The following is a 16,588-nucleotide window of genomic DNA, read 5'->3' on the forward strand; positions in this document are numbered from 1 at the left end:
TCATTACAATCTTGTTCGCTAATACAAGGATGAGATACTGTATTGTACTGAGTCGCTTGTTAGAAAGCACCCATAACCTTCTCTTACCAAAGGCAGATAATATTCTGCTACTACATTTTTTCTATTTTGTGGACACAAAACACTATATAAATACACACACACACACACCACATACGGTTAAACACTACTACACTATACTGAATTGACAGTACTGTTACGCGGCAACGATACTGTGAACGCGGGTCATACTGGTTACAGCTGATTGACTCGTATACGCCGTTATTTTCTGACACATACAGCGTCACGCAAAACGATATATGTATGCATATATATATACATATACCAGGTGTAGAAGTATGAAACCGGAATTTTTTTGTAAAAATTACACGTCTGTTGTTTGAAAATGATAAAAAATTTTTAATTCAAAATAATCTCCATTGCTATTTATACATTTTTCCCACCTCTCGGGGAATGTATGAATGCCACGCCAAAAAAACAGTTCTTCTTTTGAAGCGAACCAGTTATCGAGCCATTTGCGTACATTTTCATACGAATTGAAGTGTTGTTCAGCGAGAGCATGTCCCAGTAATGCGAATAGATGATAATCGAACGGAGCCAAGTCTGGAGCATAAGCCGCATGCGCTAATATCTCCCAACTGAACGCCTTGATCGTTTCCCTGACCCGTTTTGCTGTGTGTGATGGAGCATTATCATGAAGCAAAATGACTTTGTGTTGCCTTTTTCCATATTCCGGTCGTTTTTCACGTAATGCTCTATTTAAATCGATCATTTGCTGTCGGTAGCGATTAGTGTTAACGGTTTCACCAGCAGGTTTTAGCAGCTCATAATAGATTACACCATTCTGATCCCACCAAACACAGAGCATTGTCTTCTTTCCAAAGCGATTTGGTCTTGCAATGGATGTTCGCCTGGATTCACCCATGATTTACGATGCTTAGGAATCTCAAAATATATCCATTTTTCATCACCTGTGACGATTCGATGGAGAAATGACTTCCTTTTGTATCTGTCGAGCAGCATTTCACAAGTGGTTTTTCGATTTTCTTGCTGTCTTTCATTCAGTTCATGCGGAACCCATTTTCCCACTTTCTGAATCTTGCCCATAGCCTTCAAACGAATGGAGATGGCTTTCTGCGTTACATTCAATTGATCCGCGAGTTCTTGTTGAGTTTGAGTATCATCTTCATCCAATAAGGCTTGCAATTCGATGTTTGTGAACTTTTTCGGTTTCCCACGCTCTTCGTTTCTCACATCAAAATTACCACTTTTGAATTTTTTGAACCACTCGAAACACTGTGTTTTACCAAGAGCCATATTCACCGTAAGCTTCGACAAGCATTCGATGCGATTCTGCAGCAGTTTTCTTCAAATAACAGAAAACCAATGCTGTCTGCAAATCATAGTTCGTAGGCACAAAACTCGACATGTTTAAGGTTAAAAAAAAATATACCGGTGTATGGAACTTGGGTTGTTGTATGTTGGAAATCTTCGTCACTGTTAGAGAGAAATGATGGCGCTGCAGATGCGGTCTTGTGGTCCTTAAACTGATAGCTAGTGCCATATATAGGGAAATTCCGGTTTCATACTTCTACACTTGGTATATATATATATATATATATATTGGTATATATATATATATATATATATATATATATATATATATATTAGTATATACACATACATACAAAAAATTTTTATTTTTCACTCTAAGAAAAAAGATACATAATCGATATCATGGTCACATTATCTTCTCCTTAGCGACTAATTAAGAAAAGGCATTCACTGTAACTAAGTCTACGTTATTGTAAAAACTCTCTATTATCTTTGAAGTTCTATTATTGATACATCATTTGAGTGCATTCTCCAGGTTTATTCCACTAAAAAAAAAAATACAAATAGATGACCAGATATATGACGCAGTAAAATTCTATATTACATTCTGGCGCAAAAATGTGATCAGTAGCCCTTTGAAACTGAATGTATCATAAAAATAATAAAGTAATATTTTAAAAATACATTGTATTCAATAAAATGCATTAAGTTATTATGATGTCCAATCACTATTATTAAGAAAATACAATATTATTTAGAAAGGAAAATATTTTCATGATAATTTGCTGGAAGGTATGATTAGGTCGCAGCATACTGTTCCTTATACGCTTCCTGTGACGCTCTTGAGATGCATGTCCGCGCGTGAGCGGTTCGGCCGTCAAGCGACGAGCGGTTGTGAAGGAAAAGTAGGCAGCATTTCAGAAATCGGCCCGAAATGCGCAACTAATTTCGAGTACATTGAAGTACACAATTTACACAATATATAATTTCTGTAATTTTATAAAAAGTATATTTGAAGTAATAGGTTTATTAATAATGTTATTTATTAAAAAAAAAGGAAAAAAGGAAAAAGCAGGATCGAACATAAGATCTTCAATATTCTAATCTTGCACCCAACGCCCGAGACCACGCTGAGTTCTTGCGGATCACCTCGACGAACATGGTACATATAGCGCACGGAAAGTCTTAAACTATTGTATATCTCATCAATGTTTATGTTTTGAAATCATTTTTGCATTTGCATTTTTGCTACGTTAATGAGAAAAATATATGATTAATATAATTTAATAAAAAGAAAATGAAAGAATTTTAATTCACAAACATACTCCAGACGATAAAATTGGAGATTTTCACATCTGGAGTATTGAATATTAGTCCAAGAAACCGAAGTCTGTCAAAAAAAAAAACGAAGAACTGGCAAGCGTGTTCGTCATTTTAAATTCTTTCAATTTCTGTTATTTCGATAGAGCGAGACAGAGAAAAAACAAAAACGGATAGAAGCTCCGATTGTAATTGGTGAGTCTCCGCGCGGAAACGCCGAACTGGGCTCGTCTAGCAAAACAATGAGTCTGTTCTTCTCTCTGTGGTCGCTTGTTTCTAGCGACCGAAAATATTTTCTCGATGATCTCGGCCGCTTGGCGTGTATCATAAGGAGAAAAGAGACATTCTAGATAATACATAATTTTTATTAAATTATATTAATCCTTGACCTACGATTTAAGTTATGATGGCGCGTGCCTGGAACATGTTGTTTATGTTTGGCCCGATAGACGTACCACGGCTCTCATCAATGATACTTATGTTTGGCCCGATTTCTTTACCACGAGTCGCACACGATATTATAAGTGAAAGAGTTAATCATATACCTTTCTCATTAATAGCAAAAATGATTTCAAAACGTGATAATTAACGAGATATAGTTTACGATTTTCCGTGTATTTTATGTACCACGTTCATAGAGACGGTCTGCAAAAATTCAGTGGTCTCGGGCGTTAGGTGCGAGATCAGAATGTTGAGGATCCTATGTTCCTGCTTTTTCCTTTTTTTCTTAATTTTTTTTTAAACAAATAACGTTATTAATGAACATATTACTCCAAATATGTTTTTATAGAATTATAGAAATTATATGTGTACTTCAGTATGCTCAGAACTAGTTACACATTTCGAGCCAATTTCTGAAGTGGTGCCTATTTTTCAACCGTTTTACAACCGCTCAACAGTCGACGGCTGAACCGCTGGATCGCGCGCGGACGTGCATTTCAGAAGCGTCACAGTATAAGAAACATGCAGCTATCATATCTTCCAATATGAAAATTATCATAAAAATATTTTCCTTCCTACATAATTGTTATTTTCTTAACAATAGTGATTGAACTTCATATTAATAAGTAAATACATTTTATTGAATATTATATACTTTTAAAATATTACTTTATTATTTTTATGATATATTCGGTTTTTTTTCAAAGAGCTGACCATGCTTATTTGCTACAAAATGTAATATCTTTTAATATAGAATACTGATAATATCAATTTAAGACTAATAAGAGTCGATACAGAATGAGATATATAATTTTAAACTGGAATGACTTAACTCCAATAATGACTTACAATAATGAACTCCGTGATGTCTTCTTTATCAACATGTGAATAAAGAAGGCATGTTGAATAAAGAAGACAGAAGACTAAGGAAAGGATTGATAATTTGTTGGAAGGTACGGTCGCAGCATATTTCTTAGTGCAACGCTCTTGAGGTACACATCCGTACGCGATACGGTGCGGCTCAGCCGTCGAGCATTGAGCGGCGGGGGGAAAGAAGGCGACGCTTCAAAAGTCGACCCAAAATTTAACATGCACTCCAATAACTATAAGAAGAATACCGAATCACTTCAATAGATAAATAAAAAATTATTTGTATATTGCATATAAAGGCATATATAAAAGCTTTTTGATTTGTTAATTATAAAATTATATTGATATCATCCTTATAATTATATTAATCATCACACTTTTGCAATTTGATTGATTATCAGAATTTTCATTCGGATGATAGTTATAAAAAAAACATTTCACAGAAAATACTGATCGACGTAACATTATTACAGAAACATTTTTTTTTTGAATTTTTTCTAAAGGTAAACAGATCTCACATATATCTTTATAAAAAAATATTGATTTTCTATCTATTCGACGCATACTACGTCAATTATGTTTTGCTACAATTGTCGATTTAAAACTTTTAGAAATACACATATAATATAATTTCAATAATTAAATAAAAATATATTTAGCCTGTAATATATGTTTATTAACAATGTCATTTATTTAAAAAAAAAAAAGTTATGAAAAAAGAAAAAAGAAATTGATCATGAGAGCTTTAACATTCAGATCTCGCATCTTACGCGTGAGACCACGCCTGCAAATCATTTCTATGACGTTGTATATAATATAACGCTCATGGAAAATTATGGAAATATCAATATCTCGTAAATTATTGTGTTTTGAAATTATTTTTGCTATTATATATAAATTGGAGGGATATAGGATTAGCATAATTTATTAAAACTTATGTTATCTATAATGTTCCTTCTCCTCTTAATTATACACATTGAGCGGCCGAAATTTCCTAGAAAGCATTTTCGTAGAAACAAGCGACTATATAGAGAGACAGAGAGGGAGAGAGAGAGAGAGAGAGAGACAGAGAGGAAGAGAGAGAGAGAGAGAGAGAGAGAGAGAGAGAGAGAGAGAGAGAGACTCCGAAGGATAAACTCGCTGTTTCGTTCGACGAGCTCAGCTCGGCGTGCGGAGTCTCACCGATTACAATCGGAGTTTCTATCCTTTTTTGTTTTTGCTCTGTCTCACTCTGTCGTACTTCTGTTTCAATAATTCGTTCTGCATTTCAAGAATGAAATCATTTATATGCTACGTCTGCTACGAGATTGCCGCTTGTCGTTCCGACATCCGAGCAGAATGGAAGCTCAACCGAAACACATATCGCGTCCCGAACCTTGATATATGCATGTGTAAATAATTCAGTAAATAAAGTTTAGACATGTGTTGTATATATGTACATACACGCGCGCGCGCGCGCGCACGCATACATACGCACACGCGTGTGTATGTATGCTATTATATATACATATATATTAGGTCATTTAAAAAAGTATCCGCGGTTCTTTGTTCAATTTTTGAATGAAAAAACCGCGGATACTTTTTAAATGACTCAATATATATATATATATATATATATATATATTATATATATATATATATGTTATTTTATATGTATGCATCAATAATTTACTAAATAAAATGTATGTAAAAGACAGAACAGTGTAATTAAAATAATTATCGTCCTTTATACTCATATGTAAATAATATAGTATGTTTCTTGTTTAGGAAGAAATTATTTCAACAAAATTGAAATAATTAATATCATATTTATTTTATTATTGTTCGAGAGTGAGTTAGAGAGAGAGCGCTGGCGAGAAAAATTTGAGTACTACGGTTTTATCTGAATTTCGCTTCACGCGAATTATCAATTGCGAATCAAACGCGGCGGTTTTCTGGCAGCGGAGCGTCTCCTAGGCGGTTGCACTGGTAGCGAAGCGTTGACTCGAGAACAGCGAAAAATAAGAGAGTCATTGCTTCTCGGTTTTACCTTTTATTCTTTTTTAAGAACAAAGGCTTCCCTTTGCATTCGCCTATGAGATTTTTGCAAAATTGAAAATTTTGAAGTGACCCTCTGTTTTGGGCGGCGATTAGCAATTTCGAGCGCAACGACCAAGCGGCACGCTATTGCCATGCGCGCCCATTAAATCTGGATTCTTGATTGGGATGAACGCGTGTTACGCGTTTTGCGTCACGCGATCGCGCGTGCGCTGCGACCGATTCGAGTTGGTTCGTCATTATAGCGGTTGAGATCTGCGTACGTGCGACGTGCGGCTTAGCTTATTGTTTTTCGACTTTATCGACGAGGTGATGGCCGAGTTTATGTTTTGGAAACCTCTAAGGACGCTTGGGATCCTTCTAGAAGCTTTCGATCCGCATGTCGCACGAACGCCAAATATGCAAAAACTGTACATGTTGGCTGTATTTCGAACAATTATTATTTTCCTCTCGAAAGAAAAAACTTTGACCAGGACATTTATTGATATGGGCCTGAGTAGATCGATAATTCAGATCATTTCTATGGTTCAGCGACGCACTTTTCATGACAGCGCCGCTGTCGGAATATCGCGGAACTAAAATACTGCTTAGTTTCATGACTTCACGTCAATTTCACTCGTAATATACAAACGAAATTTTCGGATACTCTTTTCTCTTATACTAAAACTCCTACCGCGTTTCTAAAAGCACAGGATTGTTCATTTAGGTTTTCCGCAATTCGCTAACTACTTTTTATGAAGGTGCAAGATCTGAACTCTATGCAGCACATATTGTGATGTGTTGACTACAGAAGCCGATAACAAAACTGTAAGTCTTCAATTTTCTTTCGTTTTTCATATTCAAATGTAGCTGGCGAATTGCGTTGTCGATACTTTAATTGTGGAAAAGGATTTTTCAATCCATAAACACAATGAAGAGAAGAGAGTTTTTAATATTTAATGATAAAACAGGACACTCCAGCATCCTCTTAAATCTGTATTACAAGTAATATTTAAAATCCAATGCAAAAAAGATATACATAAAATTTACAATATACAAATCGTATGTACTAGTATGTACTGGTATTTGTACATTATTATTCATCGGAAAACAGATGACCGTCATCTTGACGTTTTTATCGACTCAAGTAATTATATCTTTAATTCTCTTTCTTTCCTTCTCTCTCTCTCTCTTTCTCTTTCTCTCTCTTTTAAAACTTATTACATAAAAATTATTTCACAAAGAAAAAGGGTTAATAAGTGCCAATTTTGGCCTTTTCCAAATTTCGTACAAATATAGCAAAATCTATTTCTTGAAGTCAATCATAAGGTAAATTGTTTAAGAGGCCAATTTTAGTCTTCTCCAAATTTCATACAAACACATGAAAATTTATTTCTTGAAGTCAATTATAAAGTAAATCGTTTATAAAGACGTTCGTCACTACAAAATACGTGATATCAGTACAAATTTACTTTTTGAAAAAGGTAGAAAAAGGTTAAACATACGTGCTTCTTGAATAAAGCCTAAGTATATCAAATGAAGTATTAAAAAGCAGATGCTACTCATAATTAATCAAGTTGAGTTCTATCAAATTAAAAAGTAAAACATAAATGGTACTGTCTTTTGTTATCTATAGGCACTGGTAGTGTCTTAGATAAATATTACGCGAGACACGGACGTGCTTTCTTTACGCGAACCGGCGAGTTGCGTCAGATCAAGGATCTGATGAGTTTATCGGATCTCAATAACAGTTGTCCCGATCGAGTTTAAGTATCTTTAAGAACACTTAATCGACTTATACTCCGATCGTATATACGTGCTTTTACTTTTTCTCTGCAAAGCAAAGATATCGCGATAGAAAATTCCGAACTGCCACTTTTTAGATTCAGATACGTCGTCGTCGTTGTCGACCACATTCCACACATTCCTTTTGTGTCCTTTTTTTACGTAAGGAGAGCTAGTTTCATGTCCTTCTGATATTCTTTATGCAAGGAGTGCTGGTGATGATCAGCGAGTGCTGCGATCTGAAGACACGGTAATGTCTCGGCGTTAAGCATGGCGTGAGTCTGTGTTCCTACTACGAGTGTTTCGGTTAGTTTTTTCAAAACAACAACACAAGAATCAGTAATGTAATAATAAAACACGCTGGTAATTGCTAAAAACTAGGAAATGATAATGAAAAAGCGATTTATTTGATCTCGATCTCCATTTGTTTATAATTTAATATTTAATGAAAGATCAAATGGAAATGAAATTATACACTGGTATTAACTTAGCTAGGAAATGATAATGACAAAGCAATTTATTCGATCTCCTTTTGTTTATAACTTACTGTTTAATAAAAGGAGATCGAATGAAAACAAAATTACACAGTTGGTAATTATTAACTTAAGCTAGGAAATGATAATGAAAAAGTGATTTCTATTTGTTTAATTAATATTTTAAAAAAGAAGATCGAACGAAAATTAAATTATACTATTAGGTGTTGGAATTAATTCGTAGCGTTTTTAATGAAAGAATGTTATTTATTTCACATGAGCATTAAAAAATACATTAATGAAAGTACTTCCCATCACTTGTAAAACGCTACGAATTAATTCCAACACCTAATATATTTGTTAAATAAGTCGGAAGATGATGATGAAAAAGTGATTTCTCCAAATTTTGTACAAACATATGAAAATCTATTTTTTGAAGTCAATTATAAGGTAAATTGTTTACAGAGACGTTCGTCACTACAAAATGTGTGATATCAGTACCAACTTACCTTTTCAAAAAAAAGTAAAAAAAGGCTAAGTATACATGGTTCTCGAATAAAACTTAATTATCCAATTAATAGCAGTTTTCATTTTTTTTCAAAGATATATTCTTATATAATTAACAAAAAATAATAAATACTTAACAAAAAAAGATCAAATGGAAACGAAATTATATATTATACGTATTTGTTAACTAAGCCAGATGATGATAACAAACTGTTCGAGATCGGTAAGTCAAAAAAAAGGTAAGAATTCCTTCGGTCGACCGACAGTAATTGTTATTGAACGCACGCACAAGGCGAGCTCGTGATTTCATCTCGAGCCTGACATTAAGCCTCGTCAAAGTCAGGGATTCATTGTTCTTTAGCCTTTTCAAAACAATTCGGTACACGCAAACAGGCACCGGCAACGGAACATCGAAAGTTCTAGAACAATTCGATTCGCGCACGCGAGCGCCGCGCTCCGACGAATATGTCACGCGCTGTCACCAATCCCGCGTACGGATTTTCTGTCGCGCATGACTGTTACGTTGAACGTCGCTAGAAAAGAATCGAAAGCGCCAATCAATTTTGTACAACCAATGCCACGTGATAATTACGATTGTGGCTAAATTTAATTGGATTTCTCCCAAGAAGAAAGCCCGGACCGGAAGTAATAAATGCTTCGATCTCGCCGGTCCTCAGCTCAGATTGAGCAGACTGAGCAGATTGAGCAGATTGCGCAGATTGCTAAAATAGTCTACACCGCTTATACCGTCTACACCGCTTAGAATTCTTAGACTTCTTAGAGTTCTTATTTCTAAAAGTTCTTCGAGTTCTTAGAATCATAGTCTCGCTACTATATCGCTTCGTTAAATCGCCGCGCTAACCGCTTAGTGAAATCGCGATAAAACGACTCTTTCCGAGAAAATCGCCGAGATTTTCCATCACCGCGATTCCAAATACAATTTTGGAAAAGGACACGGAGTTCTCCTTACTGTCGTGCATCATATCAACCTTGTGCCGTTCTCTCACTCGAATTTTTCCGCGCGGTGCGCTCTCGCACATTTATTGGTCCTTCGAGCCGGATTTAAACTAGCGAGTAAGACAAACGCCGCATCACTTTAAAAATTTCACGATCAGCGCTCTCGCACATTTTTGCTTCGCACAAACGATTTATTTGACATCGATCTTCATTAATTTAATATTTAACAAAAGAAAATGGAAATAAAATTACACGCTTATAATTGTTAACCAAGCTAGGAAATGGTAATGAAGACGTGATTTAACTCTATTTGTTTATAATATTTAACAAAACTTAATATTTAACAAAAGGAGATCGGATGGAAATTACGCTGGTAAGTGTTAATTAAGCTACGAAATAATAATGAAAAAATAACTTCTCTCTTCGTGCAAACACATGAAAATTGATTTTTAAAGTCAATTAATTATAAAGTAAATTGTTTATAAAATTTAGTATTAACAAAATTTGCGTTAAGTTAAATTCCTCAAAATTTTATATACCGTTCGTAAAAAAGATTTGATATCAACAATTGGCGCCAAGTTAAATTCCATGTGATTCGGATACTAAATTAAATAAATAACATTAATTTTAATGATGTATATCATTTCTATAAAAGATTTGATATATCAAGAACTGGCGCCAAGTTAAATCCTATCTCTTTATGCCATGCCAAATGAATTAACAATGATATGTATCACTCATACAAAAGATTTAATATCAACAATTGTAGCGCCAAGTTAAATTCTAGTATCGAAATAAAATGTAAAACCCAAAGTAATCTTTACTTAATCCAAATGGTACCTTTAATTTTTATATGAAACCTAAGTATACGGTATATATCTTATTGAAGGATCTTCTGATCCAAATGATTTAAATTCCTCTTAAATGAAATTATCATATCACAATTCATTTTCGCTTCCTAAAGTAGTTATTAAAGTGATTATTTTATCATAATTCACTCAAAAATATTTTCTCTTACAACTAAAGTAGTGGTTATTTAATTCTGCTTGAAAACATTATACAAACGTTATTACAAAATTGCGTTACGTTTCTCAATTTAAGTGTTATCATAAAAAATTAAAAAATTAATCTTATAAAATAAAAAAATTTAATTTAAATAGAAAAATTTTTCATGTAAAAACATTTGGCGCTGCTAAATCTCAATATAATAACATAGTAATTGTGCGAGAATGCACCGCGCGGAAAGATTCGAATGAGAGAACGGCACACGGTTGATATGATACACGACAGTAAAGAGAACTCTGCTTCTTTGTAATTTAACAAAAGAATTTTCTTTAATATGCACAGTTACAAATTCAGAAAATATAATTAATTAAATATTAGATTAACAGAATATTAAATGCGGTCACCTTTTCCAAATTGTATTTGGAATCGCGGTGATGGAAAATCTCGGCGATTTTCTCGGCACTTCTCGAAAAGATTCGTTTTATAGCGGTTTTCACTAAGCGGTTAGCACGGCGGTTTTACGAAGCGATATAGTAGCGAGACTATGACTCTAAGAACTCTAAGACGTCTAAAACTCTAAGAACTAAGGACTCTAAGCAGAGGACGGCGAGATCGAAGCATTTATTGCTTTCGGCCTGGACTTTCTTCTTGGGAAAAATCCAATAAAATTTTGCCACAATCGTAATTATTACATGGCATTAGTTGTACAAAATTGATTGGCGCTTTGGATTCTTTTCTAACGACGTTCAACGTAACAGTCATGCGCGACAGAAAATCCGTACGTGGGATTGGTGACAGCGCGTGACGTATTCGTCGGAGCGCGGCGCTCGCGTGCGACAATTGAATTGTTCTAGAACTTTCGATTGTCCGTTGCCGGAGCTTGTTTGCGTGTACCGAATTGGTTTAAAAAGAACAAAGAATGCCAAATCGATGATTTTAACGAGATAACGGATTAAGATCATGCTCGAGATGAAATCACGAGCTCACTTTATGCATGCGTTCAATGACAATTACTGTCGGTCGACTGAAAGAATTCTTGCTTTTCCCGAATTAACAATCTCAAACAGTAATGAAACATGAATGCAATATTTAAAAAAGTAAAAAAAAATAAGAATATGATACTTAGAAAAATAATATAAAAAGCATATTAATAAGAAAAATTAGAATCTTATTAAAAAATATAAATATTTAGAAAAATAAGAAAAATAAGCATTCCCAATGAAAGTTAAAATATCTAGCGTGTGTATATATGCGATTGATTTATAGAGCCATGTAAATTATAAACGTTGTGAATGCTATTAAATTTATGTATGTCTAAAAAAAATTAATTTAGATTTGTAAAACATGCGTTATGAAAGAGAAATAAATAATAAACTTTATTATTATTCAGTGTAAAGTTCATTAAAATTTATTATTACTTTTATTATTAACTTTAAATTTATATAATTATCTTTTATTATTTAAATTACGTCATATAAAAAAATTACGTAATACATCAAATAATTTATAAAATTAATAATAAATATAGTAAATATAATAAATATAATAAATTATATATTAATAATTAATATATAATTAATAATAAATATGACTCTATGAGTCAAGCTAGGTCTTTAAGCTGTGTTATTAGAAAACCATAAATTTATTACAACAAACGTTTCAATCCTAATTGAGTCATTTTCAATGTTAAAATTGGTATAATTTGAAATTAACTATCTATTTGGAAAACGATGAACTTAATAAAACGTATAATATAATTAAGTAATTATAATCCTATATAAAATTATTGTTGTGTTCTTACAACAATCGTTATGAATAGATATGAACCTTATTAAATGTATAAACATGAAAACATAATGCATAGTTCGGATAAAGATGTAAAATTATGGATACATCAACGCTTGGTGAACATTAACGGTCATCTTAAAAAGTGATCTTGAAAACGCAGTCACAAAGGTTCGAAATTGCATTCATAACTGACTAATGAACAGCTCTAAATATTGACTAAAAACATAGTTAATCGAAGATTGTATAAATAATAATTTAATAAAAAGAAAACCGCTACAATAAATTTCTTATACATACAAATTTTCACAATTAAGAAGAAAAATAATTTTTTTGTGCCATCCACATTCCAATAAGAAAAACTTAATAAAATTTATTCACATCTTATTAGATAATGGTAACCCACTTCCGTTTACTTGATGCTATTAGGACTAGATTAAGATTCCATTATTACAATTCTAACAATTCTACCACTAAAATATTGAATATTAAGAACAAATATTTCACAGTTTCTTATATAAGATCGGTTTTCTAAAATTTTTTATCTATAGATTTTGTGCGAGAGCGCACCGCGCGGAAAGATTCGAGTGAGAGAACGGCATAAGGTTGATATGATGCACGACAGTAAAGAGAGCTCCGTTTCTTTTAATTTAACAAAAGAATTTTCTTTAATATGATCAGTTACAGAGTCAAAAAATATAATTAATTAAATATTAGATTAACAAAATATCAAATGCAATCACCTTTTCCAAAATTGTATTTGGAATCGCGGTGATGGAAAATCTCGGCGATTTTCTCGGAAAGATTCGTTTTATCGCGATTTCACTAAGCGGTTAGCACGGCGATTTTACGAAGCGGTATAGTAGCGAGACTATGATTTTAAGAACTCGAAGAACTTTTAGAAGTAAGAACTCTAAGAAGTCTAAGAACTCTAAGCGGTGTAAACGGTATAAGCGGTGTAAACTATTTAAGCAATCTGCTGCGCGGACCGGCGAGATCGAAGCATTTATTGCTTCCGGTCCGGGCTTTCTTCTTGGGAGAAATCCAATTAAATTTTGCCATAATCGTAATTATCACGTGGCATTGGTTGTACAAAATTGATTGGCGCTTTCGATTATTTTCTAGCGACGTTCAACGTAACAGTCATGCGCGACAGAAAATCCGTACGCGGGATTGGTGACAACGCGTGACGTATTCGTCGGAGCGCGGCGCTCGCGTGCGCGAATCGAATTGTTCTAGAACTTTCGATGGTCCGTTGCCGGTGCCTGTTTGCGTGAACCGAATTGTTTTGAACAGACTAAAGAACAATGAATCCCTGACTTTGACGAGGCTTAATGTCAGGCTCGAGATGAAATCACGAGCTCGCCTTGTGCGTGCGTTCAATAACAATTACTGTCGGTCGACCGAAAGAATTCTTACCCTTTTTTTTGAATTACCGATCTCAAACAGATTTCATATCCGGATTGTGATGCAAGTTACGTAGGCCAAATAAAAAGATGTTTACATACAAGAGTGCATGAGCACTCTTCTGATATTATAATAAAAAGACAGGATCTCCTTCGATCATTTCAGACTATCACATTAATTTCAATCATAATTTGGATTTGGAGAAAGTTAAAATTTTGGATACACAGAACCATCGTATAATAAAAAGCTAATATCAGAAATGGTGCACATTAAAAGACAATATCAAGATGTTAAATAGACAAACTGATACAGAATCTTCATCTAATAATTATCTTCCTATAATTATCTTCCTCTCCAATTCTACTCGCTTTCCTAATATTTTCTTACATACTTCCTCTTTTCATTCTTTCTCTGCCACTGATCTTATTTTTTTGCCTCTAACTATTACAGTATCAGATTAGATTTGTCATTACTAAAGAAATGAGTTACAATTATCAAGATATCTCAATTTTCCGAAGACAAATGTTAAATTAAAGACTTTTAATTAGTTCACTACTTATCAATGGGTATATATTTTTTATTTATTATTTATAACATTTTTATTTTTTACTTTTGAAAATCAGATTTGTATTGTTTTAATTATTTGTTTTTAAATTTTATATAAACGTTTTATGTAAAGACATTTCTTATTATACAATTTTTTATTTTATTCTTCAATTTTATAACCGTTTATTATTACTTATACAATTTTCTATTTTATTTTATTATCATAACCATTGTCTTTGTAATTGTGAAAATTTTTATGTATGAGAAATTTATTGTAGCTTGCGGTTGTCTTTTTTCATAAATTATTATTTTTATACAATCTTCGATTAACTATGCGTTTAGACAATACGTAGAGCTGATCATTGGTCAGTTATAAATGTAATTTCAAACCTTTGCAACTGCGTCTTCAAGGACTCTTTTTAAGATAAACGTTGATGTCTATCAAGTGTTGATGTGTATCTACAATTTCACATCTTTATTCGAACTATGCAGTATTTATGTTTTCACGTTTACACATTTAATAAGGTTCATACCTATTCGTAACGATTGTTATACGAACACGATAATAATTTTTTTATATAAAATTATAATTACTGTCTTAATCATACTATATGTTTTATCAACATCGTTTTTCAAATAAATAGTGGATTTCAAATTGTATCAATTTTAATATTGAAGATGATCTCAATCAGAGTTAAAATATTTATTGTAATAAACTTATATTTTTCTAATAACACAGCATTAAGGCCTTTTTTTTTGGTAACGGAGGGGAAATGCCTAACGCATACCCGGGACCTCGGGGGAGAGCCCGGAGTTATGTGGGGCTTGCACCCACTAAAACCCCTCCGGGTGTCCTTACCAGGCCATAGTTGAGGGGCTACCAGGAACGCGTGCAGCATACTTCATACTTCTAGGAACCTCTCTGGCCAGTCGATTTAGATGACCGACATCCCTTCCCGCCCGGGGATTTTAGGATGTCGAGAGACGACGACCCCGGGTGGTGCAGGGCACTGACGATCCAATATTCGGGCGCTGGGGGGACACCACTCCCGCGTCCGCCCCCCGGTTGTTGTTGGGGGCGGGAGTTGGGGATTCTGGCCCCCGCCGGGATCCCCAGCCCCCAAGGGGCGCCAATCCAGAGTTTGGCGCCCCTCATACGTTGCCGCCGCGAGAAGCTCTCGCGGCGCATCCCTCGCGCGCGGAGGCGCAGAGACACCGCCACTGCCGTGCAGTCGACGTGACTATGGGGCGGCGGTACCACACCTCCACGCGCAGGGGGGTTAGCTAGTGTCCGGCGGCGATGCGACCCTAGGGTCGGCAAACCGCCGCCGCTTCACTGCACCCCGCGTCCGTGACGCAGGGTCGTCGGTGGTGACAGGGGAGACGGGCGCTGGCCCCGCCTCCCCCCCACATACACCACCGTCCTCTTCCTCCTCTGTAACTTCGGTTATTGGGGGAAGAGATCGCCCCCGTTCTCGCTCCGTGGGGCAGTCCCGGCGGCGCGTACGCGCGAGCGGTGACTCGGGGCGCGAGCGGCCCGGCTGGAGCCGGCGCTCACGTTGTCCCCCAACGCCACCATCCCACATCTCCTCCCCCTTCGTCGGCGGCGGCGGCGGGAGAGGGCCCCTTTCAGTCTCCTCCTTCTGCGACATCACCCGTTCGCAGAAGGAGGAGAAGGCCTTCCAAGCGCTCTCCCTGCCGACTATCGCCCTGACGACAGCCGGCAGGGAGAGATCCCCCCCTATCTCTCAGGCCAGGACACCGCGCTCGCTCGCCCAAGCCGGGTAGGCCTCCAGCGTATGCTGCGCGATGTCCCGATCCTCGTCGCAGTGGCGACAACGAGCGGTCGGCTCCTTGCCTATGCGACGCAGATATTCTCCAAAACATCTGTGTCCGGTGAGCACCTGCGTCGCGTGGAACGACAGTCCGCCCTATCCCCTGCCTACCCATTCCTCGAGGCAGGGGAGGATGGCCTCCACGGTCTGGGCGCCCGTCGGCAGGTTGTTTTCGAGAGTAGCGCGCCACTCTCCGAAGACCCGCCGACGGGCGTTCCCCCTCAATCGGTCTACGGTCCCCGGGGTTACGACCCCCCCCCCCCCCCGAGGCCGAATGGCCTTCACCCT

This window comes from Acromyrmex echinatior, chromosome 13 (assembly GCF_024713525.1).
Source record: "Acromyrmex echinatior isolate Ae372 chromosome 13, ASM2471352v2, whole genome shotgun sequence".
Classification (NCBI taxonomy): domain Eukaryota; kingdom Metazoa; phylum Arthropoda; class Insecta; order Hymenoptera; family Formicidae; genus Acromyrmex; species Acromyrmex echinatior.